Raw genomic sequence first — 9,695 nt, 5'->3', positions numbered from 1 at the left:
TATTTAGGACAAACAAACACTTATTACTTAGGAAACTTATACACATGCTGCATTGTTAGCTGTGCTGAAACACACAAGAGGCCCAAGCCACATTAGAATGCGAGTTTTTCTTTAAAGCTGCACCAACTGTTGCTTTCAAAATGTTCACTTAGCACGAACAGGGTGGAACAAAATGGTGTATCCTGCTTTAGCACAAGGGTCCTAAAAACCACAAGTCATTCATATCTTGGTGAGGGGGAACTGTGTAAGGGTCAGATACGCATTAGCACAAGGCAGGGCTACCGTGAGCATCATGTAACATACAATCATTTGTTGTGCAGAAAAGATAGAGATGCAGAATGATGTCAATGTTACTTACCCACTCATGAGGAGACCAGTAATCGTGCATGTGCTCTTGTCAAGTGGTCCCTCTTCCCTATTATCTTATCTGTACTGTTTGTTCTGTTGTTCTTGCTTATGTCAATGCTGAACTTGTCAGCATAGTTTTTTGTGGTTTTTACAGTATAAATACCACTGCTTGTGAACTAGAACTTTGAACTTCAGTCATGGCCTCTATGTTGAGACTGCCTGTTCCCAGCTGAAAATCGATTAAACCAATATTATTGTGTCAAATTGATCTGTCTTATTTTATTAACAGATTTCCCTCTAACAAGGGAGTCACACTCCTAAGATAACCCCTGCTCACCCCCTTGGTAGCTTGGCAAAAGCAGCTAGGCTTATCTCAGAGGCAATGTGTAAAGTATTTGCACAAACACATACAGTAACACATTAAAAATGCCACAAAAGGACTCTACACCAGTTTAGAAAAATAGCCAATATTATCTGATTTAAACAAGACCAAAATGACAAAAATTCAACATACGCAAGAGAAGATATCAGTTTTTACAATAAAGAGAGTCTTAGTCCATAGAAGTCAAATAGTTGTGTTTTGTTTAGCACAAAGTACCTGGTCAAAAATAAAAATAAAGCCTCAGGAGAGGTGAGTCATCAGAAAAGAAAGCAATGCATCGATTCCTTACTTGAGAGTGAGGCCGTGCATCAATTCTATCCTCACTGGATAGGCGATGCATCGATTCTTTCCCCACAGGAAAGCAATGTGTTGATTTCTGGACACGCAGCCTCTGGTCCTTGCTGCAGTGTTGAAAATTTGATGCCCAGGGTCGATGCATTGGAAATTCCGATGCGCTGTGTGAAGGGTCCGTGTTGAGAACAGGCCCGGTGTCAATTCTCCAGCCGCAAGGCAGGTACTGGTTCAAATTTCCAGCCACGAGACGGGCAGTGCATTGATTTTTCTGACACACACACAACGGAGCGTGGATTGCACCCGCAGGTTACCAGCAGGCTTTCAAGGCCCAGGGACTGGATTTGGCACCACTTGGCTAGTCAAGGCTCTCAGCGTAGGAGCCCAAGCACTGGCAGATGAAGTCTTTGATGTCCCTGGGACTACACAACAGGAGGCACGCTCTGTCCAAGCCCTTGGGGAAACTTCACAAGCAGGATGTAGACAGCAAAGTCCAGTACTTTCACTTCCAGGGCAGAAGCAACAGAAGTAGCAGCAGCAGCAGGCCAGCACAGAGAAGTAACAGGCAGAGTGGCAGGTCCTCCTCAAGCATCAAGCTCTTCTCCCTGGCAGAATCTCCTCTTGATCCAGAAATGATCTCAAAATCTGGGGTTTTTGGTCCACCTTTTATACTAATTTTTGCCTTTGATGTAGGCAAACTTCAAAGGAAATTATTTGTAATGTACAAGACCCTGCCTCTTTCTTGCCCTGCCCCAGCCACACTCTAGGAGGTTGGAGACTCTATTGTGAGGGGACAGCAAGCCCTTTCAAGTGCAGGTGACAGCTCCTCCCTCCCACTCTAGCCCAGGAAGACTCATCAGAATATGCAGGTCACGCCTCAGCTCTCTTTGTGTTACTGTCTGGAGTGAATTCACAAACAGCTCAACTGTCAGTCTGACCCAGACATGGATTCAGCAGCCAAGCAGAGGCACAGAATGGTTAAGCAAGAAAAAGCCCACTTTCTAAAAGTGGCATTTTCAAACTTACTATCTAAAAAACAACTTTACCAAAAGATGTACTTTCTCTCTATCTGCTCCCAATGGGGAAACTGCACTTAAAAGATATTTCAAAGCAATCCCAATGTTACCATATTACTATATAAGAGATAGGCCTTATAATACAGAAAAACAAATTTAGCAGTATTTCACTATCAGGACATGTAAACCACACCAGTACATGTCCTACCTTCTAAATACACTGAACCATGCCCATGGGGCTGCTTAGGGCCTACCTTAGGGGTGACTTATATGTAGTAAAAGTTTAGGTTTGGGCCTGACAAGTAGGTACACTTGCCAAGTCCAACTGGCAGTGCAAAACTCCACACACAGACACTGCAGTGACAGGTCTGAGACATGTTTACAGGGCTTCTGATGTGGGTGGCACACTCAGTGCTGCAGGCCCACTAGTAGCATATGATTCACAGGCCCTGGGCACACATGGTGCACAATACTAGGGACTTACGAGTAATTTAGATGTGCCAATCATGGAAAACCAATCAGAATCACAATTTACACAGCGAGCATACGCACTGGTTAGCAGTGATAAAGTGCCTATTGTCCTAAAGCCAACAACATCAGGTCAGAAAAAAACAGGAGGAAGGAGGCAAAACATTTGGGGATGACCCTGCAAAAAGGGCCAGGCCTAACGGCTTTTACTACCTCTAGTATGTTGCATAATCATGCACAGCATACAATAAACGTCTTATCTCACAAAGCGATTAGTCTTACTCATTATATCAAAAGGAAACAGAACCTCTCTTTCCTGATCTCTTATGCGGTAAGTACAGTCCCGTTGCAGGAAACAGTCACCCCAAACAGGGAAACAGAAATTGACTTGCCATTCCCGATTCCAAATTATACATTTAGATTGCCATTTGCTTTTGAACGCTGTGCTTGTCGTGGTTGACATAAACATCTCTGTATGTGTTTTAGCAGATTTGGTTTAATATGTTTTAACACATTCTAAAGATTTCTTTAGCTTGATTTTGCTTTTAGCTTTTTAGTTCAGAACAAGTTTTAGCATTCGGGTTCCTGTACCTTCGTCACACCTGTTACGGCAATGGGGAGGGTGTAGTGAATCCTAGTTCGTTTTAATGGGATAACAGGAGTTAGCTTAGCCTCTGGCTTGCAGACTCGTGCCCCTGTCACCTAGTGACTTTTAACCTACTTAGCTTGCTCTGTCTTAGCCCATTTAATTATTTATTTCTTCTAAGATGGCTGCCTTGTTTATAGTTAGGCCACTTGTTATGGGTAACATTATCAGTGTCACCGCGCCAAGGCGTCAAGATCAAGCACCAAAGACAAACAAACAGTAGGTGTTCACACTTAGGGATTTTACCTCTCTATACTTTCGAGGGATTGTTGATATTAATTGCTGTCCCATGCATGTCTGTTATCTATTGTTTAGGAACACACCTACGTCTGGGGACCTTGTAGATCTGTATAAATACATCACACTTTAGACAGATAATCAGAGGGATTCCGACCAGAGGGCATCGCCACCATCGCTGATACCTATGCTGCAGTCGTCTTGATGCTGACCCAGTCTTCGTGTCCCTGCGGAGTCTGAGATAGAGACCTCATTCCAAGGTAACGAGGGTTGGTGGCTCCTCTCATGGACATGGCATTGGCAGATTAGGTTTAACAAACCCAGCTCTCCTTTAGGTAGGTTAGGCCTTTCACATTAGGGTATTAGGGCATATTACATCTCGTATGTCTTTTCTACGTATTGCAAGATGGTGGGGGTCTTTGTAATAATGACTCTCGTTTTTACAATTCTGTTTCTTGCATTATTCATTATCCTAATCATTGCAGCCCATGCAACTTATCGCAAATTGCAGTTATGTTAAATAAAAACTATTTGAACTCTACTGCATCTTTGTCATTGCCTGTGTTTGTATGAGCCATGATATATCTGTGAGAAAGGGGTAATCTCCGTTTAACCACGACACTCCCTGAGATGTCTTATTCTCGAGTCCATGCGTAACAGCTGCCCTAAATCACCTTTTACTATTGTGTTTCTGGTGAGGTGCTGCTAGTGAGCCGGTAAGGTTGGGACAACAGTTGCAACTTGTTGTAGGAAAGGGGATGTCGCCTACAAACAAAAGTACTGTCATCCTTAAACCAGCAGTCTTGCTCAGAGCAAAAGTCCAAACTACTACAAGAATGAGTTGGCAAGCTTGCACATGCATATAACTCCTCTAGCTAGACCTCAGGTGACTCAGGGCTGGCTGCATACAAGAAGGGTGGAGCAGTGATACTATTTCAGAAATCACTCCTCGTTCAAGTAGCCAAGATGTGGCCAGACCCTATGGGTCACAGGAAGGTAGGGGCACTTATTGTGGGATTAATTTATGCCCCAAATGGTACCTATGCTGACTTCTTCCCTGCCCTCTCAAAGACACAGACAGAATCTGTACTACTAAGGTGATGATAGAGGGGGACTGGAACGTGATAGATCCTGTCCTCAACAGATCTGAAAGGCCCAAGTGAAAAGTTTGTTTCTCAAAAACATCTGTTTTAATTCAACATTGGGTGTAAATTTAGCATTTGAACCCAATTTTTAAGTGAGGTGTTTCAGGCTGGTGGTAATAAAGATTTGGATGGTAGCTAGGTATTATTTGAAGAGAAAGTACTCAGATTGTAACGTTTTATACATATAGTGCATCACACTTAATTGCACAGATTTAGTAAACCAGGGGTGGGTGTAAGAAGTGGAAACTCCACGTTTCCAGTCTGCTCTCCCCCTCTATTTCTGGGCTAGCTCTCCTCTTTTGAAGGATGAGGCCATTGGCGTTGTAGTGCTCAATGTCCCGAATGCCACACCACTATTTAGAGCTTAGAGCAAAATAGGGGCACAAGAGGGTGTTCATAAAGGTGAATTCTTACCCTCTGCTGAATTGTATGTTGGTAAATTGCTGCTCAATAAATAAATATGTGGATGAAATGAGCCTTCTTCTAAAAAGGAAAAATTCGATATTTGGTGTTTGACAGAGACTTAGTTAGAATACTCCCTTGGTTCCGATTTTTTGACAGCAATTCGTGCTGGATATGATTTGATTACGAAAGCTGGGGTCTGGGAGTAATTTTCCTCAATCACCTGCAAGTCACGACTCGAGCATGGCGGTGTCCGACTTCCATTAGTAGAAACGCCTTCCTTTTTCACATTGATCATCTCCCAGAAAATGATTTTAACCTGTTTAGAACTGTATCGTCCTCCTGGATAATACTACAATTTTGGACCCCACCCAGCAGATTGTCTTACCACCTCTTTGCTAAATTTGTTATTTCTGCCTAATGGGGGGATTTCGATATGTATGATGATATGGTGAAAACAACTGGATAATAAGGAACTATTTCACTCCTTGGAAGCTGTAAACTTGGAAGAACAAGTTTGTACAACTAATCATGTGAAAGGCCATTAAATAAAAAAAATTCTAGCTTGCGCGTCACAAATTTTCAATTCTATTAAGGACACGGAGGCGAGGATTATGCTTTCTCTACTCTCTAAATACAGCAGCCAATCAACAGACAATAAAACAAAAAACAACAAAACCCATGATGCTTAGTAACAGGTCACATGCACCAATCACCGTCTGAGACCCCTGTCCATAAATAGCATGACCTCTAATGTCACTTCCTCTTTCTTTGTCAGAGTCAGATAAACGAAAAACATCCAAAATTAAACTTCTTACAGATGGACTGTTCCTGCGATCATCAGAACCGGATATCTGAAAAAACACAAACTGAGCTCAACAGGAGCCATATCCCGAAGCAACTTCCAAGGAAATCGAATCCCATAACGACATCTTCTCCAAGCACTGAAAATTAAGAAATTCACATAGCCTTCTGATCAGAACCTAGAATAAAATTAAAATAATGGAAATTAATACCTTTCAAGAATACATGAATCAACAATTCTGTAAGCAAATCTAAAATATGATAAGGGAGGGCAAAAATACATAATATAAAATAATAATACGACACTGACAGTTCAATACAACTATACATCTGATAAAAGACATAAAAATGTATACACGGGAGGGATAATCCTCGCCTTCATGTCCTTAATAGAATTGAAAATTCTTGACGCATAAGCTAGAATGTTTTTTATTCTATTTCAGGACCAGAGGCTCCGATTATGCTTGTTTAAAGCTGTCCACATATCACAGTAGTAACATCCACAACAGGTTTATGATAACATTTATGAAAAGTAGATTTGGAAGACCAATCTTCTGCCCTCATAATGTCCTCTAAACGAGAACCTAAAGCATATGTCTTGGAAGCCATAGCTCCTCTAGCAGAATGAGTTCCAAACTTTTTGGTATCTACACCTGCTTCGTTCTTTGACCATTTCATCCATCTCAATAAAGTGGCTGACAAAACTGGTTTAAAACGTTTCTGTAATGATATTAATAACTGACCTTTAGCATCTTGCCTGAACTCATCTGTAACCACCTCATAATCTTTCAAAAATTGGACTACACATAATTTTGCATTATGAGGAAACATTGGATAAGTTACTGACCTGCAATTAGTCTTACTCCTTCTGGTAATGGTAAAGGTAACACCTTCAGGGGAATAGACTCTTCCAGCCAAATCCAAAGCCCTGACGTCTGATACCCTTTTACAGGAAATCAGACATAGCAACATAGTCAACTTTGCTGAAATCTGTTTTCGAGAAAGATGCCTATTGGAAGGCCAAGCGTCTAAAAACCTCAATATGATGTTCACATCCTAGAACAATAGTAGTGCACCACCACTAATAATATTTCGATTTTTAATAAAGGAGGAGCCAAAAAGTAATCCATCTGCTGAAGGACCTGCCTCAGAAGAGGCTAAATCATTTAGTTTAGGATCAATACGCATAAGAATGGACTTTCTGCATTCAGAAAAAATTGCGCAATTTGTATTGCCCAGTTGGCAAACGGCTCTTTGAGCCCAACCCATCAGTACATCAGTGTCCACAGGAGCTTCTGATTCCTTGGCGAGTATGGCCATATCAAGAATCTTAGTCAACAAGCCAGACAAGTCAAGTAGCTTATCTTGGCAGTTACACCAAGACCTAGCTAACACTATTTTAAGGACTTTAGCAAAAAAAAATTAATGAAGGTGTCCATGGTAGGGTCTATTTCTGGAGTGTCAGTCACCTTACAATCTAGGTCTGGTCTAGGACATTCAGCCCGAAAGTGTGACCGTACCTTTTTATCGAAGCTCCTTCGAATATTGGAGTGGACATACATTGCCATTTCTGGGGAAGGAACCCAATTGGATGCCCTGGGGTGAATAATGTCGGTACGATCAAAATCCAGGACCCGGAGAGGAGAAGCTTGCTTTTTAGTTTTTTTACTAGGACCCGGAGCATCCGAGTCATCAGAATCATCCGAAGAGGAGGATTTATCCGATGAGGATGGAGAAAAGGCAGAATCTTTTTAGAGCTATAGTTGTGTTCATTAGCCCGTTTTCGTCCAAGTTTCTCAAATGCATCAGCATGGACATCCCCTGAAAACGTATCAACTCCCTTATCCAAATTTTTTGATTTTGATTTGGACTTCGATTTAGCCCCTTCAGTTTGAAGATGAGGTTCTTGAAGCCAGCCCTGGAAGCGGGCATAATCAAACAGTTGCCCAGAAAAAGGTCCTAAAGCCCTCACAAGAACATCACTGACAGACTGTTGCACCCTAGTATCAAGGGCTTCCACGAGGTTTACCTCCATTTGATTTCCAATTTCTTCAGGGTAATACCCTGGCAGTAAATGCCCAATAAAGTGTGGAGGGAGCAGCCTGTGAAGCACTCTAGGCCAAGCCTTTTATATTTTTACTGCCCACGTTCTTTGAAAAACAAACTGGGAGTCAGGGAGCATCAAGAAGGGGACACAGATGGGCCTCTTGTCGACCGCGATGCACACGCACGAGCCAATCTCTCAGAAGAACTCATCTGAAAAGACTGGCTCGTAAATCCACAGCGCAACACATGAGGGAGGGGACATAAAGATAGGACTATGCACAGAACGCGTAGACGGCTCCAGCTCCACAAAAGGGCAATAAAAATCGGCACAAAGCCAAAAATAAATACACGCGCAAAGCGCTGGCAAAATATTGAGGTGCAAGCAGAATCGCTTCGCATATAAAAGCGGATAATTTAAAAAGCATGCAATATTCAGTAATATACATTCATGAAAAACATCAAGTAATCAGAGTGAATACTTATCTGCTGCAGAGCAGCAAAGAAAGAGGAAGTGACATTAGATGTCATACTATTTATGGACAGGGGTCTCGGACGGTGATTGGTGCATGTGACCTGTTACTAAGTATCACAGGTTTTGTTGTTTTTTGTTTTACTGTCTGTTGATTGGCTGCTGTATTTTGACAGTAAAGAAAGGAAAAAGCATAATCGGAGCCTCCGGTCCTGAAATAGAATTGATCTAACCATCATCATGAATGAGCCGCTTAAAGTTGGGCAGCCAGCCGAGCTGTTGTGGTCTGCCCATTATAGTGTTCCTTCTCAACTGGAAGGTAATAAACATTATGTGCCATCCCCTGGTGTGGGCCACACAATAGGGCATTCCTGCTCAAACATCCCAGAGGACTCTTTTTAAAAATTGCCCTTGGTGAAATTGTGCTGTTTAATAGTTACGTTAACAATGCTGTGGAACTAATCGCTCCTTTGAGGTCTATGAACACTTAAAGGCAAACTTTGTCAATCCCTTGGTATTCTTTGAAGATGGCAACAGACAAAAGATGGAGGGATGCAGAAACGCAATGAAGACTGAAATACCAGATGGAGGATAAAAATGTATGTGAACGAGAACGAACAACGTATACAAACCTCTGCAGGCTGCCCAAAAAAACAACTTTCCAAAGAAAATACTAGTTGCTGAAAACTAGGATTCCAACCTACCTTGCTTCGAGATGAGCAAGTTAATTCAGTGGCATCCCCTATTTTGTCAATAACATGTGGATTACCCCTGGATCTGTGTCTTGCCTCCATCTAGGTGCTGATACTCTTGCACCAATAATTACAGCTATGTGCAATTCATCAATCAATTCAGCAGTATGCCGCAATTGTGGAAGGAAGCACAAATCATTCTGATTCTAAAAAAACACATTTGCACATCCTCTTCAGTTTTCTAATTACAGGCCCATTTCTAGACTGCCCTTTCAAGAGAAAGTTTTGGAAGGAGACCAGAATTGGTGAGGGTTGTCAACAAAATCAGAATGCTCCTAAATAAGGGTTACAGAGTAGCGTTGGTATTGTTGGACCTCAGCGCTCTGTTCATTACAGTCTGAAACTATTATGATACATTGAGCACTGCATGTGCAAGCGAAAGCCTTGGACTGGCTTACCTCATTTTTTATCCATCACATTCAAGTTGTAAGGATATCTTTCTAATCAAAGAACATATTATTGCCCTGAGGGTTACATCAAGGCTCTATTCTGAGCCCCACCTTGTTTAACCTTTAAATTTCACCCCTAGAAAAAATGATATAATGTTTTGGGCTATCTCTCATGTCATATGCAGATGACACCCAAATTGTAGTATCACTGATTGATGACAGTGAGGCAGCCAACAACTTTTATGATTGTATAGTGTCGGTGATTTAGAAGATTTGCTTCAATGCACTGAATGTGAACGG

This window comes from Pleurodeles waltl, chromosome 4_2 (genome assembly GCF_031143425.1).
Source record: "Pleurodeles waltl isolate 20211129_DDA chromosome 4_2, aPleWal1.hap1.20221129, whole genome shotgun sequence".
Lineage (NCBI taxonomy): Eukaryota > Metazoa > Chordata > Amphibia > Caudata > Salamandridae > Pleurodeles > Pleurodeles waltl.
The sequence above is the reverse complement of the archived record's forward strand: the minus strand, read 5'-3'. Positions refer to the sequence as shown.